This window comes from Crotalus tigris, unplaced genomic scaffold (assembly GCF_016545835.1).
Source record: "Crotalus tigris isolate CLP2741 ecotype Arizona unplaced genomic scaffold, ASM1654583v1 scf7180000023608.1681014, whole genome shotgun sequence".
Classification (NCBI taxonomy): Eukaryota; Metazoa; Chordata; class Lepidosauria; order Squamata; family Viperidae; genus Crotalus; species Crotalus tigris.
In genome coordinates, this window is record NW_024100075.1 from 1,276,529 (window position 1) to 1,297,195 (window position 20,667).

Below are 20,667 nucleotides of genomic sequence, written 5' to 3' on the forward strand. Positions count from 1 at the left end.
CAAAAGAAGGCGAGGACTTTCATTTTACTTGGACACATCTCTTTTCCCCTCTTTCTGATACAACCTCCCTTTCTACATTTGTGTGTGTGTGTACCCCAAGAGAAGGCTGCCAGGAAGAAACAGATATCTTTCACCAGAAATCTGAGCTAATCATTTGTAGAGGGCTGTCCAAAATAGGTCAAAAGTTGCATGTTGTCCACCTCTGATTTAGATAGATTTCTAACTTGGACTTGGACAGACAAATTCTTGGGCGATCTCGAGATAAATTGATTGCCCCTTTGAGTTTGTAGAATGATAGTGAAGTTTCATTGATAATATTTTAAATGAGTAAAAAGATCTTGGATTACAAATATTTTGTGAATATGGAGTTTTGAACCAACACACTTCAATGTTCAGTCTTGATTCCAAAGTACTCATGAAAACTAAAACATATAATAATTCTTTGGGCTCAGATCTGCGATATGGAAGTAGTTTGAACAAGAAAAATGGAATTGAAATAAAAGCATTTATAATCTATGTACAGTAATCACTATCAATTTTGTTAGGAGTTACACAAAAACTAATGAATTATATAACATGTAGTTGCCATTTGTGTGTGCATATATGTAAGTATGTATCTTTCTATATTATTTTACTGCTAATTGAAAGCACTTTCTCATTTTAATTAGGTAGTTGTTTTACATTGGGTTTCAATGTTGGGTATGCTGGATCACTTGATTTCTATTTATAATTTCAGATCTTGAGTACTTTGTTTTCTATAACCGATTCATTTAATATTTTTTTGCAATTAGTAAATAGGGATTGTAATTCTCTGTGTTACTTGCACCTGCTAGTTTGAATCGGAAGTAGCTATTTCTAACTATACAATTAATTCCAAATAACTGTCAATATCATATTTGAAAATATTCCTTAACTAGCCACGAAACACCATAAAATAGATATAGTTAAGATAAAGAACACTAATTGTCAGCAGAATTGTGTTTTTACACGTTTGGTGTAAGAAATGAAATAGTCATATAAGGAACAGATTGTTGTAAAACCAGTTTCTCTGATGTCAACATTTCACCGAGTGTCACTTCAGCACAATCCGCTATGGCCTGTTCTTGTACTTCCAGCCCATGTTTCAGCTGTGGGTTTTACAAAGTTCCTCCCCAATGCTCAGAAATGGTTAGAAGGTTATTTAATGCTGTTTTTTTCTGGAACTTGTGAATGACCTGGGCACCAGTTGCGCCAGGATGACTAAAATTCAGCAGATGAGAACCTTATCAGACTACTGTGAGGCCCGTATAAAATTATGATTTTAGGATGATGGATGGCATACATGTGCTCATGCTCACAAATATACACAACCTTTTGTTGTCTAGCTTATTCTGAATAAAATAAAAATAAAGTGATTTTTTGCTAGACAATGCATGAAAAGGTTAATATTCATTTGTTACTGTGTATGCCATAACTAGATGGCTGCTGAAAATTCCAGTATGCTAGAGGGGATTCGGTTCAGTCAGTGTGTGGTTGGCTTCCAAGTAGCACACCTGGCAGAGAGATAGGAAAGAATGTAAAACTGTTCTTATCCATGTGACTTTTTTTTTCTTTTAAAGAGGAACAAACATCTTTTTGCAAATATTCTTGGTCATCCTTTACTCGCTTTGTTATAATTATACAAGCATGATAACAGTGTCAGACTTGAATTTCATTCAGCAGGTATTCACTATATTCATATTTATTCGTGCAGAGTAATTTAAAATAATATTTCCCCAAGTTATCAACAGGAAATAAGAAAAAGGATAGTCCATAGTGTGATCTTATCAGAATTCCAAGAAATTTCATTCATGTTAGTAGTCCTCGAGAGGCTCATCAAATCATATAATACACATAGCAAAAACCGCATACCAGAAAAAAACTAAAAATAAATAGATATTGTTTACAAAGAACCTGGCACCCTTCCTAGTGTAAATAGAAACGTTAGTAAATTGATAACATGACAATGCATGTTTTCAGCTCACCTCATAATTCACTTCTCAGATCTGACATATTTGAATAACTTTTTGAAAAACTTCATAATTTTTTTTTTTTGGCATGGCTCTTCTATCATCCCAAAATTTGGATTATGAATCTTATGTCATCACTATCTATTCCCTCAAGGTGTGTGTTATCTAGCTGTGAAAGGGTATTTCCTGCACACACACACATCCAAAAATAATAAATTATTTCTGCTCTACTCCAAATGAGAAAACGCCTGAGCCTCTTTAGTGAATATGAATTACAATTAGATTTATAGATAATAATTTACATGCTTAAGCTTCTTGAGGTTCGCAGCCAAAAAGCTGTCTGCTTGCATATATTTTTATACATCTTTTAGCTAAATCAGGAAGCCAAGTGTAGAATCTACCATTCTTGTTAAATAATGTAGATTTGTGACACTCCCAGGAGAACTTTGAGTTCATAAAATTAGCTTATAGGTCACACTGATTTACCCTGCAAGGATATTTCCATACATAGCAATATATTAAAATAGAAATAAATCTTTATGATGTGTTAATACAGATAAGAAGCTTAAGTATTGCTTCTGTCATGCATGTTAAGTCTAGAAAAGTCCCCGTGGTTTATAAGAGCTTTGTAAAAAATACATTCACATCTAGCATTTAGAAGTGAGTGGCAAGGTAGCCAAAATAATCCTGAACACTCTAAGTGGGAGGACCAGCAGGTTTGGGAGGATCTCAGAAAGTAACGTTTCTTTTCTAGGAAAGCCCCATAATGAATAACTGAGAAGATTTGCTTACTATTTAATGAAGACTTATATTGGGTGAAAATATAGAATACCAGATGGAAAAAAAGACCTGAATATCCAGTGGGGGGGTGGGGCTAGAATCCAAAATATTGTAGACCTTATTTATTGTTTAACATTTTAAAATTGCCAAAAAATACTCTAATAAATAGCATAATGGGTTCAGATTGCAATCCAGTATTATATTAAGTGCAGCTGATTTCGTTCTAATACTTTCAGTGTCTGAAATTGGAGAAACGTGAATTTGTACTACTAACAATCCTGCCAAACATTTTTTATTGGATCATGGAATACAGTTATTTGAGAACATGAATTGACAAGACGTAAAAGAAACCACATGAGAGAATATTTTAGAAGTTGCTTCAATAGAGAAATGAGTATAGGTAAAAGAAGTGAAATTAGCTACTTGAAAATAACTGCATTGTTTGGAATTAATTTTAAAATAGTGTACATACCAAAATGCTTACTGTTTGCAAGTTTATGATGCTCATATAGAAAAAGCTGTGTACAATCGCTTTACTATTGTATTGTAACAATGTGTTTATATGCTGTAATTATGGGATTTTAATACTTTGCTGCAGTTTGTCATCTCATGTATCTGTCACATATTGTAGTATTCTGTTTGTCTCATTTAGTGGCAGTGAAATATTTCTGAACTTGAATTAACAAACAGTTACTGTAAATGCCATTCATCATTATCTATCCCTAAATACCAAGAATTTCAAATTAACTTTGTAACTTATGAGACTGAGTAGAAAATTTTTTCTAGATGTTTTACTTAAGTATATAAATACATGAAAAAACATGCAAATATGTAAGAGAAAGGACTACTGTGGAAAATTCAAAGCTATAGAGCATAAGACTGAGAAGAAGTAACCATGTTTACTACGATTGTTGGGTGTCTGCTTTACAAGAAGGAAGGAACCCAAACAATGAGAAAGCAAAGATTTTTACAGAAGATGGGGGTTACATATTGGGAAATCCTAGAGATCTGATTGGCTGGCAACTTTTGGGGTTGGTAGGTAATTCCTTGTCCTTGCATCTGGGTTTATTTCTGGTGTTAAGCAAGGTGGCACTTTTGGAAGGGCAGCAGATTTGTGAAAGCCCCTTGAGAAGGAGGTGAAATGTTGACCTGATTGAAGGTGAAAGGTTGGGATTTCTCTAGGTTGTAATTTCCTTGTTAGGACTCCCTTAGGCTATGCCAGGGGTCTTCAAACTTGGCACTTTTTATGACTTGTGGACTTCAACTCCCAGAATTCCTCAGCTAGGCAAGGGCCAAGTTTGAAGACCCCCAGGGCTATGCTGTGAGGTGGTGAGGAGGTTTATATCCATTGGTCTAGATGGGACTGCAGGGGACTTTGTTTAAGGGAAGGAAGGATCAAATTGGGTCTGTTAGGATTAGACAATGAGGGAAGGAAAAGGAGGCAGCCTCCATTTTATTTGCTACATTTATTTTCTCCACCATAAGATCTCTGCATTTATAATAAAAGCTGAGCAGATCTCATGAATCATATCAATATGGAACCTACTTGGTATTCTGATCTCTCTCAGCATGGTCCTGGTATAATCTTAGAAAAGAAAGATGAAGTGTATACACACACACACACACACACACACACACACACACACACACATATTAATATGCTCATAGTCAAAAAGGTTCTCCACACTAGGTACATGTATTTTTGCTAGAAGAAGTAATGATAAGCAGTTGACAGAATAACTTAATTGATGCTGCTATTTTCCCCCTTTCACAGCTGCGTGAGAACTTTTTCTCTGCCTTACTTTCTTTAAAATCAAAACAATATAAGAGCTACATCTGCACCAAGAGAAGTGAATTATTATTTATCTTTTATTTATTTAATTTGTAACCTGCCTTTATTATTTTTACAAATAACTCAGGGCAGCAAAGATACTTCATACCTCTTCCTCCTCCTATTTTTCCCACAACAACAGCCCTGTGAGGTGGGTTGGGCTGAGAGACAGTGAAGTCACCCAGATGGTTTACATGGCTAAGGCGGGACTAGAACTCATGGTCTCCTGCTTTCCAGCCTGGTGCCTTAACCCAGGGGTAGGCAACCTTGGCTCTTTTATGACTCGTGAACTTCAATTCCCAGAATTCCTGAGCCAGCCAAGCTGGCTCAGGAATTCTGGGAGTTGAAGTCCACGAGTCATAAAAGAGCCAAGGTTGCCTACCCCTGCCTTAACTACTAGATCAAACTCTCTTTTTCTAATTTTTAACTATATATTTGGATCATATATCACTATGTAAGAAGTAAGTGCTGAAAAAATAGAAATGAGCAATCTTTGGAAGAGCCAGGCGCTGAATATTGGTAGAAGCAGGCAGAATTACATAGTGACAGGATTGGTCATGTTCTTAATAAAGATCTTAACTTTTTCATGTTACTGAAAACATATGACTTTAATTACCAAAGTAAGCAAATTCCAAAAATAGGTCCTACTGGAAACCAAGCTTTCTGTTTTGCTGTTTATTGAGAAAAACATAGCAATATCAAATATCCATCAAGGATCTCATCTGCAAAAAATAACTATCTTTTAATAGTTTGAAAAATCAATTTGGTTCTCAGTCTTTAAATCATGCCTTAAACCTTGGCGGCAAACCACAGAACTTAATGATGGTTTCCTGTATTTTGTTAAAACTCATTCTGATAATCAGTGGCCCATATTAAACAGTGGTTTGTGGCTCTTGTTGAGTTAAACAATTATTTGAGTTATTTTATATGGTCCAATTTTCATTATGGCTCACTGCAGAAGAGGTTTATTATTTAAAAAACATATGGCACCAACATATAAATCATCTTCACAACAGTCTAAATTAACATTTACTTATTCTAGAAATGTGCAATATTCCAGCTACTGTACCTGGGATTCCGTATATTGTGTGGCTTAGTTGTGCATCTGGGCGGGCTACCTACGGCCAGATTTAGGAAGTGATTAATGCTTCTTTGACAGAGAGTACAGAACTGTCTTGAAGGAAATAGTAGTAAAAGCCTGCTCTTGATCCAGCCTCTTTAGACAACAACAAGCCAATCTTTAACTTTCCTCTTTAGGGAAAATATTAAAGAACTGGTGAGGCTTTGACTATGGCGAACCTTAGACTGAACACATTTTCTAGGTTTCAGGTCCAGCAAGGGATAAAAAGTGCAGTGGTGAATTACTTTTTGTTGTGACTTGCATTCTTCCTGGTTTTCTATACCTCTCTTTAGTGCTTCCTATCATCAACTATTGAACTCCTCTGTATCTGTGAAGGCTGGGAATTGAAGGTCCCATTCTATTGTTCTAGTTTGGTGTCCATGGTAGAAGAGCATTTGAGCTCTTGGTTGCTATAAAGTCCTCAGATTCTGAGAAGAATCTGGCAGACTCTTGTCTGAAACTTGAAGAGGCTTCAAGTTGTCATCCACTTGTAAATGATGAGTCAGACTCAGCACAGTTGTATACAAATTCAGAGAGCAAGGAGTCAGAACTTGACTTTGGGAGAATGCCAAACATTATAAACTAAAGAAGGCTGAGCATTAAAGATCAGCTGGTCTTCAGAACAGAAAGTAGCATTAACTCCTTTAATTAGGAGCCTTGGTTTTATAACAAGTGTCTTTTAGACCTACTCCCCTTGAAAGAAACAAGTCTCATGTTTCCTGATACGTATTGCTGTGACTGCCAAGTCCTTCCTTCCTTCCTTCCTTCCTTCCTTCCTTCCTTCCTTCCTTCCTTCCTTCCTTCCTTCCTTCCTTCCTTCCTTCCTTCGCCCTATGATCAGAGTTCCTGATTGACTGTTGGATGGCTTTCATAGAAACCTGTGGTTCTGGACCCATTGACTGTTTTTAGACAACCTGACTTTCCTGCTTTCAAAATCTTCATGGTACAGATATGGCAAGAAACCTTTCATTGATTTCTCCAACCTATATTCAGATCTAGCAGCATGTCCTTATCTCTGCTTTAGCTACTATCAAAAGATTTGTAATTCAACAAATCTTACTTTCTTCTTTGATCAGTCTAAGGTTTGCATTGGAGAGGATAATGCTCAATATGGGGTGCTGCAGGACTTAGTTCTCTTCCCCATTTTATTTATTGTCTACATGATAGCTCTGGGAGAGGTTTTTCTTTAGGGATATATTATCAGTTCCATGATGGTATACAGTTACCTGTGACTACGCTGAGTCACACTTGCTGCAGAAGTTCTAACCTGGTGCTACAAAGTGGAATGACTGCTTAATGGTAATAGAAATGGTCCTATGTGTTGACTTTGGATGGAGCTCCAGTGTTGGCTTTGGATGGAGCTGCACTCCTCTTAAAGAAGCAGATCTGAAATTTTGGGGTTCATCTGTACTCACATCTTCTCTAGAACAGAAGGTACAATAGGCTGTAGCCAGTGGTGACTTCACTCAATTTCAATTTGTACACTAACTATAAATCTACTTGGATCAGATGCCCTGACAACAGTACTAATGCCTTCAACACTCCCATGCACTGGACATTAATTGCTGATTTAATTTGATACCTTGACTTCAGGTACTTGCAGGACTACATAACCCAACAAAATTGGATTGACTTACAGGTTCTTCTACAGAGAGTTTACTGAGGATTTCCACCCCATGTGAGATGAAGGGAATGAGATTCTTATGATGAACTTCTATTTCTGTTTGAACACTTTGCCTCCCAAAAAGATCCCAAACACTCTTACCTTTAGAAAGCTTTTCAAGACCTGGCTTTTCCACAAAATATTAAAGTGCCAATGGTATGGACATTCCCTGTAAACTGAATGTTCCTTATTTTATAAACTATGCTTTGTTTTTGTGAACTATTTTGAATCTACAGAAGGAGGCACTTGATCAATTTATGTAATAAATACATGGGCATCTGTATTTCATCCAGTGGAGGCCTAATTTGTTTAATATACAATGTTAATATATCTCAAGGGGTAGCTAGCCTCAAATTATCTTATTATCTGTAAGGGGATAACATGAAATGTAAGTAAATGGAATATCTCTCCCACACTCAGCCAGCAGCCAAAATCCTAAACAGAGAATGCTTCAGTGTTGCTGATTCTTCTGGATCTCAGTTAAGCTTGGCAATTACATGAGAATCATTTGGAAATGATAGTTTTTTTCTTTTTTTCTGTTATGACCTTTCACATTGCTGCAGGGAGAATTAATCAAGACATTTTTAACAGTGGATCAAAAATGTCTTTTTCAGTTAAAAGTCCTCAAGCTTAGAGGTTCATGAAGGGGGCAAGGTAGCACCAGTACTAATTTCATTTGGCCATGATACTTGTTTTGGTTGTTACATATTTATTACAATATTTGGACATTGGCTTCTTTAATCAAAAATATATTTATAGTTAATAGATTTCCTGTAGCCTTTGAAAGCTTTAAACGTAATTAAGCATTTATGCGCATAAAATATTTTCATGCATTTTCATGTATTATCATTTCATGATAATGGCCTGAAATTAAGTGGAATATATAGATAGTTTAATAATACATACTTGTGAGTGTATTCTTGAGCCAGGCTGAGAAGGGTCTTATTATTTTAGCAGATGTAATTGTACCAGTTCATTTATAAAATGTAAACAATAAAGCAGATTCCCTTTTGACTGTCCAGTATCTCCATATTAAATGTAAATAGAGGAACAGATGTGACTGAGGAGCAATATGTGCTGTGTTGCACTGGTTTAATTCCAGCATAGTCTATTTTGCTTTTATGTGTCACTGGAACAAGCACAGACTACAAAGCCACAATATCTTTCAGCTTGCAGGGCCCAAAAAAGGTTGCCAGGAAGAAAGCAGAAAGAAAATGGAAGCTACATAGACCTTCTCAGTTCCATGAGGCATGAAAATATGTCCATGAAGACATAGGCTAGAAAGTTGGACTTCAAATTAGAAAATTCAAATTAGAAAAATTCAAATGCCAAAGCCCTTAATCAGAAGTTAAGATACTGCAAGACATCAGTGTCAAGCTGACAAAAAAGATTGTAATTGGTTTAAGAAAGAGGAGGCGGGTAAATGTGCAGAAAAGGAAAGAGCAGTGATAAATGCCCGCATTTCTGAATCACACATATAACCATCTACATTTATTCCATGCCCAATAAAGACTACAATACAGGACAGCTAAAAAAGTCATAACAGAGTAATTGGAATAATCAGTTCCTTGTCATTCATCTTTGGCTTTTGGCAGTCTGTGGTTTAGAAACATCCCAAACATGGCTACACATGCCTTGATAATCTTGACTAATTCTAACTTGCATTCCTGTGCATTGTGAATTGGTCTAGCTCTTTTTGAATTGAAACAGAAGTGTTACTTAGGTGGTTAGAGCTTGTTTTGAATGGGCTCATTTTCTAACATTGATTGTCATGTCTAAATGCTCACCATCTCATATAGATCCTTGCTACGTAAACATTGCCATTATAGAATCAAGAATAATGAATTGTAGGAACTCTCAAAATCTCAGTGCTGGGATGATGTAAAAAGGTGTTTAAATCCTGTAATGCAGGTTTTTTCAAACCTGACAACATTTAAGGTATGTGGATTTCAGCTCCTAGAATTCCTGGGAGTTGAAATTCATACAACTCAAAGTTGCTAAGTTTGAAAAACCCTGTGGACTAAATCCACAAAACTACAGTATATGTAAATGTTACTTTGCACCTGTTGCAGTGAAACTCACTGAAATGGCTGTATATACCCAATATAAATCACAATTTCAGCCTAAAATGTTAGAATGCTGAAGCTTTCAAAGGCTAAGAATCGGCATCATGTATCAGCCAAGGAGAAGGCGACTACATCATCTGGGCATATATATATATATATATATGTAGGTCTTTGGTTGTTCGGGTTTTCTCCCACGTAAAATTGGAAGTGTCTTGGCGACGTTTCGACGAAGTCCCATTCGTCATCTTCAGGCTGGTGCTTTCAGCTTCGTGCCTCGAGGCACGAAGCTGAAAGCACCAGCCTGAAGATGACGAATGGGACTTCGTCGAAACGTCGCCAAGACACTTCCAATTTTACGTGGGAAAACCCGAACAACCAAAGACCTACATACAAATACCCGTGAAAACCTCAGAAAACATATATATATATATTTACCTTGAATGAACACCCTGTCAGCCCAGATATGGGAGAAAGAAATCTTCTTTCTTTTCTTTTCTTTTGCCTGTATCAGCTCAATCTAGAGCCATCCACAAAGCAGCAGTCACTAACTGCGACGTCTCCTGGTAGCTAACAAAGTGGGAGAGAACCCGTGGCTTAGAGGTTATAACATCTGCCTAACATGCAGATAGCCCAGGTTCGAATCTCAGAAGAGTAAGTTTGGCTGATGAGGGTTAAAGGAACCCGAAATAGCTATACCATTCTCTCTTTATTCTTTGTTAGCAAAACCTAAAAACCTAAAAATGTAAAATGATGTCGCAGTTAGTGACTGCTGCTTGTGGATGGCTCTAGATTGAGCTGATACAGGCAAAAGAAAAGAAAGAAGATTTCCTTCTCCCATATCTGGGCTGACAGGGTGTTCATTCAAGGTAAAAATCTCCTCCCCCTGTCTCTCTCCTGGTAGCTAACAAAGTGGGAGAGAACCCATGGCTTAGAGGTTATAACTTCTGCCTAACATGCAGATAGCCCAGGTTCGAATCTCAGAAGAGTAAGTTTGGCTGATGAGGGTTAAAGGAACCCGAAATAGCTATACCATTCTCTCTTTATTCTTTATTAGCAAAACCTAAAAACCTAAATATATATATATATATATTACATGAAGTAAAGACAGAGAACTGATACTCAAGTCTTGATAGAAGGAGAAAGAAAACAAGGGAGCCAAGTGCAAATAGATGTTTTTGAAAGAACTTTTTCAGGGCATGAATCAAGTACTCTCTACCTGCTCAAGAAAAGAGTAGATAAATATGTTCTGGATGTCTATGTAAGGGTGCAAAATTATAATTGAGTGGGAATTTTACGCCCCAAAGTTCATTTTCAATCTCTAGGTATAACATTTTGGGTTAATGCTACCAGTCCTTTAATGCTCTCTGTAGAGCTGTGGGAATCTTAGCTACATCCTTACTGTTTAAGGGTTGCTCTTCTTGTATCACTCACAGTGAGTTAATAACCTGTGAAAGACTTTATATCCTGCATCTAGAATAACCATCTTTATGTATTTCCCAGTTATTGAGTCTCTGGTAGCAGACCTACATTTTTTGACCCTTTGTGAGCCAATGCTGAAGCCACCATGAGGTGTGATTCTTTTGGAATGGTTTCCAACACAAGTGCCCAATAGATGTCAGGGGTGCTATTTTACCAGCATCCAGACATTTTCAGAACTGTTGCAGGAAGTGGTCAGTTATGATTATATATAAACTGCTTGAGGTGAAAAGCTAGAATTCTTCTCTCCGGCCAAAGCTCAGTGACAATGAAAAGGAATCATCCCACGTTGTCCTAACTCATCTAGGTTCAAGAGTAAACAGGCATGCATTTCATGCTGCTAATATATTCCTTCTAAACTGAGTAAGTTTCAAATTAAAAAGAGCTGGCCAGCCTTATACTTGGATATTAGTTAGCACAGTTATGCTAAATATGAAATACAGGGTCAGAATTTTATTTGGATTATATTGATTTGGGATGTCACCTCTACAGAATGGTAAGGAAAAGAATTCTCTTAGGGGTGAAAGGTGTGCCAAGACTTGCAAAAGCAGTACTGGGAAGACACATTTTGCTATAAACAAGCACCTACAAAAGGTTATTCTTTGGAGTGTCCTACTTGGACTCACGTATTAAAGCTGTCATCAAAGTAGATCTGATTATTTTGCACATGGCTTTCCTGAAAGGATGTTATGATTTTCTCGATGTTTGGTGGCTGGTGATAAATTAAGCTTTTATGATGTCATGTGAAAGGCCACTGCTTGGATTTCCTCTCCTGTAGAGCATGCTGAGGGATACATTTAGAGACCTGCTTCAAATACAAAGCTGTCCCAGCTCCCTTAACTCTTTCGTTCCTCATTTGTTTTAGAGTCTCCTACCCAAGTAAATAGATTAACACATATTTAGACACAGATTATAAAAGATACATATTTTATATTTACAAAAAGTCAAAGTAATGTGATGAACATAAGAAAAAATAATATGCCTGAAAGGGCAGTACAAAACAACTGAAAATTTATTGAATAGTGTTAAGGTTCTCAAATTTTTTGGAATTCTTTATCAGGCTCCAGCAGGAAGGTTGCACAAAAATCACTTCTAAAAACCTGGGCTGTGAATATTGCCACTTTCTTAAGATGACTGTAGACATCAAGGGAAGTTGTTCCAGATTTTGTGATAGCCTCAGGTTTTGTCTTGGACCCTCTGTCTTACTTACAACTGCTGGATGAAGAATTAGCAATAGCAATAGCACTTAGACTTATATACCACTTCACAGTGCTTTACAGCCTTCTCTCAGCGGTTTACAGTCAGCCTATTGCCCCCAACAATCTGGGTCCTCATTTTACCGACCTCGGAAGGATGAAAGGCGGAGTCAACCATAGTGATTACGCCCCCATTTTTGAAAATATAAAATCCTGTTATGCTGAAAACCATTTTCCTCCTAGGTAAAGCAGACAAAATCCCTTTCTATCTAGAAAAGAATATTAACAAAAGAAAAAAATAGACATTACCGTATATGCCGGCGTACAAGGCGACCCGGCGTATAAGACGACCCCCGTCTTTATCGCTGGGCTGCATTCCTAGAACATCGTCTTATACACCGGAAACTACCAGTATTTCCGGCGTATAAGACGACTCGGTGTATAAGACGACCCCCGTCTTTGGCGCCGATTTCAGCGCTCGTGGAAGTCGCCTTATACGCCAGCATTTACGGTAATTTAAGTGTTATATATTTTTTTTTTAAAAAAAAAGATCAAATTTGGAAAGGGAAATACCTCCAAGAATCAAGCCCCAGTTTAGATCATACTAGACAAGCCACAACTCATTGGGTCATCATTTCAGAGATATTTGCTTACCTAAACAGAGAAACAAAATGACCATGGGTGGGCAAAAAATCAGTGGGAGTGACTTTCAACTTCCTTGAAAGCATCCTTGTGGAAAACTATCAGTAAGCATTGGAAATCTTCCTCCCTCTCTCCATTTTTCTTTCCTCCTTCTCTCCCTCCCTCCCTGCCTTCCCCCCCCCCGCTTCCCTCTCTGTTCCTCTTTTGCTTCTCTTCCCAACAGGCAGGTTAGTGGGTGCTGCTGGGAGAAGAATGGAATGAGGGAATGCACTAGTGCAGGGGTCCTCAACCTTGGCAACTTTAAGACTTGTGGACTTCAACTCCCAGAATTCCTCAGCCAGCTTTGCTTGGCTTTGCTGGCTGAGGAATTCTTGGAGTTGAAGACCACAAGTCTTAAAGTTGCCAAGATTGAGGACCCCTGCACTTGTGGCCAACATGAGACAAGTACAGAGGGATTGGTGGAGGGCGCTTCATATTTCCTTTGATTTTCTCCCTACAGGCTTCCCACAAGCAAAGACTTTATTAGTAGGAAGGTGACAAGGATTGTCAGCTATCATATCAGTTCCTCATAGGAAGCTATCAGAGAATATTGAAAATGAAGGTCATGTGTTTACGACAGAGTGTGGCAATGCAGCAGCAGTATTAAACTGCAGCAGTGCAGGGACAAAACCCCCAAAAAACCATTCCCTCCAAAGCCATAGGTCCCAGCATTATGCAAGTTAGCCCTTTGTGACAACCTTTTTGACAACCTTTTGCCCTAGGATGCAGCATTTCAGCCAATTAAACTTGTTACAAAGTTTCAAACACAAGTGTTTTAATAATATATATCAGTGGTAGCGAACCTATGGCACGGGTACCAGAGGCGGCACTCAGAGCCCTCTTTATGGGCATGCGCGCTGTTGCCCCAGTCCTAGGCCTTCAGCTGGGTTTTATAAAACCTTTTCGCTTTAGGCCTCCACCGCCGTGTGCAAAAAAAAAAAAAAGGTTCAATCAATCAGTCAATTACAACTTTTCCTGGGAAAAAAAAAGATCTTGCAAAATTGGAATTAATTGATTGAACTTTTAGTCCCACCCAGTCTGCCGTTACCACCGCAGCCACGCCCACCCAATGGGCCACACCCACCCAATGGGCCACACCCACCCGGCACCCAATGATGCATAAGTGGGTTTTGAGTTGCAGTTTGGGCACTCGGTCTCTAAAAGGTTCGCCATCACTGATATATATAATCTTCCTCCTCCTTGCAAAAGGTCTGCAATATTAAATGGTAAAATTCAGCATTCTCTAAGTCATACAAAAAAAAATAATGAAACCTAATTAAGATATTGCTCTAATACAGATTTAGGAAGGATATATAGTTTATTTAAGGCCAATAATATTAACTTTGTTTTTTGTAATATTTTTTTCGGATGGCCCAATTAACGTAATGCCCTATTGTACAAGATTTCCCCCTCATTCTCATCCTCCCTCTTCACTATAGGTAGGCACTGTCTGATGTCCTCATGTAGTTTCATTAAGGACAACCGGACTTGTGACTGTTCACCAGAAATGTCTCGGAAAAACATTTCTCGCTCTAGAAAGACATTGCTACAAAATATCCACGTAAATCACAGCCTTGTGAGCCTTTCTATGTGTTTTAAAATGCTTGCAACCTTCAAAAATGGGCTATTTTATGTGTTTGAGTCTTCCAACAGACAAAGTTTTATGAGTACTGTGAGAAAAGTTCAGTGGCATCATTTATCATCTATTGAAAACTTCAGAATCTGACATTTATCATTGCCAAAGTGCAATGTCAGGGGAAGGGTGTTGGAGATTCATAAGACCAAGGGGCTAAATTACCCCAAAGTTAGGCAGGATAAGCATGAATGTGTATGGGGAATATTTTTAAAATTCCAATAAATACGGGGATTAGAAATAATGTTAGATAAGTGAGCTGCCTCTTGCCACGGACAGACTTTTGGCATGCCAATTATACTTCCTATTCCAGTTGGAATAGACTGCAACTCCTATCTCAGAGTTGAAAAACCATAAAAATTGGCTGTTCAGAGGTTATAGGTAAGAAAATAAAAAAAATACTATAAAATAAAGAAGCAAAAGAGATAGGGTTGCAGTTAGATGCCGTCATTCCAAACCAAATGAAACTATTATGTCCTGCATAAACGTTGGTATGTCAACTCAGAACTGAATAAATATGAAGTCCTGTGAGAGAGGTAGAAAAATACTTATGTAATTATTTATAAACCTTAGAAATACGCTGTTTTTTATTGGGTTTTTTTGTTTCGTTTTAGGATTTCAAATGAATCCTTCTGACCCTTTTAAGTTTGCTGGTACTGCGATACCTGATGATAAAAGGACTTTAGGTCTGATTTACACCACACATTTTAATGAGAACAAATCACCATAAATTGATTTCACAGATCAGTTCCGTGCAGTTAATATGTTTGAATAAATGAATGCATGAGAGAGAATTATGAGCAGACCCCAACTGCCAGAGGTTCTTTGTAGTGGTAAACGGCTAATTGTTCTCATATGCCAGCTTAAAAAAATGTGCTCAATTTAGAGAACTAACAAAAATAAAGCTAGGCTATGGTGACTTGAAAGAAAAGTGTATTGCAATAAAATTCCACACTGAGAAGATTATCCCACTAGAATGTCTGTAAGGGGGAAAAAAAGGTTAAACCAACTTACGCCTCATCTATACTGGGAATATATTTCAGAATGATTTTCATCTTTTTTTTCTTTCCCCCCTTCTACCGTAATGCAGAAGGGGAAACAATCTAATGGGCTAATCCAAACCCTGTTGAAATTAACATTGACTTTCGCGGTCTCTGGCTTAACCTTCCCCCAGGAGGGTTATCTCAATAACGAACCATTTTTGGCAAGGGAGGCAGTCAAATAATTTTGCCTGTATTTACATTGTCAGTCATGTGATTTGGTTGTCATAAGCAGGCCGATAAAGCCTGCATATGCTTTATGTCCTTGTGTTGATTAACTTGCGCACTGTTTCCATTAAAGCAATTACGCACCATATTACACAGCACGCAGGGCCCACTCCCGCTGTTTTGTTCCATTTGCCCTTTTATCTCCATGGTCAATGTGCTTGTCAGAGCCCACGCTGATGGACTTTCCCCCTCCCTACCCCCCCCCCCCAGATTGAGCTGAAGTATTGTTTTCACACTGACAGCATTCTTTCGGTCCCCCTCCTGACAGACAATGCCACCAGTCCCAACTTCCTGGACAAACCAGACAGTTGACTGTTTTCTTCTCGTCTCTTATCACTCCCTGTCACTGAAGCAGAGCTCTGGATTCAACTTCATTTCGTGCTGATAATCCTGCAGTACGGTGGAAAATGTAAAGCCGTGGCTGTTCATTATCTTTATCATCAGCCTTTTTTTGTTTATTACTTCTTGGGATCCATGTTTTTTAGCTTTTTGAAGGCATTAGAGGGAAGAATAACAGACAGGTTTTTAGTGGATTAAGGAGGAGACTTGGCTGAGATTTCCTAGTCTGTGACTGACAGATGTATCTTGAAAATGTTTTAATGGGTCTTATCCTAAGATGTGCTGAGTGTCAACAAACTATGAAAGCAATGGAGGACTTAAGAGCTCAGCACCTCTCAGAATCAACTCCTAGTGGAAAGCATCGGAGTTCTTTCCCCACACTGTGCCACTTTTAAAGTTATTTATTTGTGTACTTTTAATGAATGCAATGCTCATTTGCTCAACTCTAGGGGATGGCCTGTTAATTGCAAGTGAAAGTACTTTATACTTGAGTTCAGTAGAAAATACATGCATGAATTTCTCACTGTGCATGACAATGCTGCCGTAATAATAAAAACAGCGATGATAATTATTACATACCGTTCCAAGTATTGTGGTTAGCTAGTCTTTATAACCTTTAGAACCAAATTTACTATATTCTTCTATGTCAACTTTGCTTTCCTACAAATACAAAGAAATTAAAGCTGAATCTAATTCATAGATACCTTCCTCAAATTTACAAAGATAACTAGCCTCTATTATTGTTAACTCTTGTCTTGTAAGTTAAAATGCATTGCTGAAGTTTGTAGTCTGCTACATCTGAAGAGGAAGTCATCGGTCTTCATCCTCATTCTATACTGACTTCCTTGGTTTTCCTTTCACCTTATGCCATTAAACTCCTTCATGTATTGGTTTTACAATTTATTTATTTATTCATTCATTCATTCCTTTTGTATAGCCATCCATGTCAACGAGTGATATTTTGAGTCATACTTCTTGTTTTATCATACAGTCTTAACATTTACTACAAATCACTTCTGGTCTTAACTAATTTCACAACATCATCTGCACGCAAAGTATACAACTAATATCACACTAACATCACCACCAGTATTCCTTAAATATTTATCATAAATGCATTAAATAAACCAGGGGAATATTTTTTTACTTGCTTACTACGGGCAGTTTACATGAAAACATGAAAACTATGAAACAATTTAAATATAGCAATAAAAGAAGAAACCCCCAAAACAAAAAATTGAAAAACCGGGAAGTAACATACCAACTCCTTACAACAGGGGTGTCAAACTGTTGGCCCGCGGAAGCTGCGCCCACCCCATTGCTGGCAATGGCAAAACCGTTGCTCAATGTCATGTGATGTCACAAGTTTGACATGTCTGCCTTACAAGGAATTACACCAATCCTAACCAAAGGTCTATGTCAGTGTTTCTCAACCTTGACAATTTTAAGGCATGTGGACTTCAACTCCCAGAATTCCACAGCCAGCAATGCTGGCTGGCTGTGGAATTCTGGGAGTTGAAGTCCACATGCCTTAAAATTGTCAAGGTTGAGAAACACTGGTCTATGTGAACAGGCAGGCCTTCATGGCCATCCAAAATGCCAAAATATAGAGTGGGAGTCACCTGGATCTTGGGGGGAAATCTCATCCAGAGGGCACGAGCTATGACAGAGAAGGGGCACTTCCAGGCTCCCAATAGATGGCATTGTTTAATTGAAGGAACTTGCAGTGCACAAACCCTGTCAGATCGAAATAACTGGACAGATACCACAGATTCTTGCTTTACTTCCTGCTCGGTGTGAATTATTTACTAAGCATTGAGCTTATTCTCATGCATGCTCTATTTTCATCACATACTTCTCCCAGCTATATTCAGCAACCAACCTTCAGCGCCATATTTGTACAAACATTGTGTTATTTAGGCCTAATCAGTTTATTATATACTTTCTCTAAATAAAATAATTTGCAATAAACTTTCTTTCTCACATTCGGACATTTCTCAGTGGCCTGCAGAAGATCAAAAACCTAATCTGCACATCTCCTGCCTAGCATAAAGAACAACTGCACACCCCAAGTGTTGCTCATTGACACCAATCATATTGGTCCCATTGGAATTCTGCCAAATGCTTTCCCATGCCCACTTATCAAATTAATTTTTTTAGTTTTTTATATTTCTTCTTATTATCATTCCCTTTGATGAAGTTTGTAGACCATAGAAGAACAATAACTACATTTTCCAATTGACAGCACAAATGTAATATTTACACGCGTTAAGCAACTCACACAACTACCAAACTTAGTTTAGTATTTATTCAGGTATACCACCTATATCTTCAGCATTACAATTTTTTTAATATACATCACAGCATTTATTATTTTCTTTATCAATATGTTTTTACATGAATGTTAACAGCATTTACAGTATCTCACAACAGCATATCAACATCATCCCCTTATAAATGCTAAAATACTCCTTCTAGCATTATCTCACTTGATTTTCATCCTAAATCATTTCATTCAATTTTTCTTAATTCCACTCATTCTACTGGAATTCCTTGTTGGTCCTTAGCTATTTCTGAAACAATTGTTTATTTGTATAATAATTGCTGCACATTGTCTCAGTGTTTTTTAATTTTAACCATTCTTTGCTCTCTGTGCAGCCATCTTTTTTTGCTATATACACATTATACAATATCCTTTTTCCATATTTGCAATTTCCATTTTGCTCTGCAAAAATAGTATATTTTAGTATTTTTTTTCATGCTGGACTCTCTTCCTGAAGTCATGCCGAAGTAATTTCACTCTGGTTCTTTCAAGTTTCCTTATCTTCCATGTCCATTTCTGTTAAGATCCATTTTTGATATTATCAAATAATGATCTATCTCCCATTCAGAACCTTCTACATTATATCTGTCAGGCACGGAACAACCAGATCCACCTGTCAAGAATTCAGTTGTTTTATTACTCAAGTCAAACTTATCTTGAGCAATCTTCTCAAACCCAAGTTGGCACCTGGGTAATACTAGATAAGGTTCAACGGCATGCAGTGGGGGTCATACTTCACCTTTTGCCCACATAGGGATTCCAGACTAATTTCCCATTAGACTTCTCCACTTGGCTCAGACAGTCATTCTCTTTCCAACAATATCCTTCATTATTAATAACTTAATCTTTTTATCATAAATAAACCAATCATATTTTAATTAAGTCCTTTTCTGTGTATAGATATGAATGGTTTAAAGCAGTGCTTCTCAACCTTGACAATTTTAAGGCATGTGGACTTCAGTTCCCAGAATTCCACAGCCAGCAATGCTGGCTGTGGAATTCTGGGAGTTGAAGTCCACATGCCTTAAAATTGTCAAGGTTGAGAAACACTGCTTTAAAGGGAGAAAGGCATCCAATTAAATGCTACAGTACTGCTAGTTAATGTAGATCCTTGATATATACTGGAATATAATGCTGAATACAAATACACTTCATTTCTTCTTTAAGCAGATTGTGTTATTGACTTTGTTATTTCCTAAATATAGTTACAATAGAAGAGAATATCTGTAGCTCAAGGTTGGAGTTTTTGGTGCGCTCTGAGCTTGTTTGTTTGCTTGCAGATGTTTCATTATCCAACTAGGCAATATCATCCATGCGGGTGAGTATGGGGTTTGATGCCAATGAATAGCATATAGTATATACAGTATACTATATGTATTAGCTTGCCCTACCAGTTTTGATGGGAGTGTGGTTTCCTTGATTGATTGGAATATTGTTTTCTGCTTTAATGTTTGTCTAGTGTTAATCCCTGCATATCTGAAAGTTGACGGATAACAAACATACTCGGTATGTTTGCCTGTGCTGCTCTGTGAAATATAAATATATGCTATCATTAATTCCCCCCTCTTTCTGTATAGTATTTAGGATGTACCTGCTTATGGGATACCTATCTTGCCTACTCCAGGAATCACAGTTTAAGTTTAAAACAAGCAAACAAAGCTTATTATCCTCTTTTTGAACAATTCTAATAAATTCCTGGCCTTGTGCTATGAAGCTTTCTAAGACTTTGGTAAAGAAAATTGAATTAGACAGTAATATGTTGCAGAGTGAAACCAGATTATTCATCTAGTGAGCTAAAATAAAGATGATGATGACACCCAGAAGCAGCACTCAGGAAATAGAATATTTACACAGAAATTGTTTGCATTTTTCCCTCTGGTTTTCATTGCTTTTAAAGAAACATCCAGACCACACGCGGCAGATAGTTCTTCCATGCTGAAGGAGTATGCATTTTTTTAAAAACTATAAAAATGAATTGCCATGTGTTCATGTTGAATACATGTAATTGCACGGCCTTTGACATTTAAACCTACGATTACAAAAAGGGAGGGGGGTTTAAAAATGTCTCATTTGATCAACTCATGCTTTTACCTATGAGAGATCATATCACAGCTAAGTGAATTTAAGTCTGTGGGAGAGAGAATTGTACCGTTAAACAGCCACAGTTTGACTGTTGGCTTTCAGCTCCCTCATCAAGAGTTTGCTTTTCCAGAAGCAGGGGCAAACTGCAATTCATATTTTAAACTCACAGTGTAGATTTTTATTTTATTTTATTTTACAGGTTTTAAAAAATAAGCAGATAG

At 37.4% G+C, this 20,667-nt stretch overlaps 1 protein-coding gene across 2 annotated transcripts in view; it reads left to right on the forward strand.

Annotated features, from left to right (window-relative positions):
- Positions 1-20,667, forward strand: part of GMDS (GDP-mannose 4,6-dehydratase) — a 273,055-nt gene that overhangs the window by 249,213 nt on the left and 3,175 nt on the right. The window lies entirely within an intron of this gene.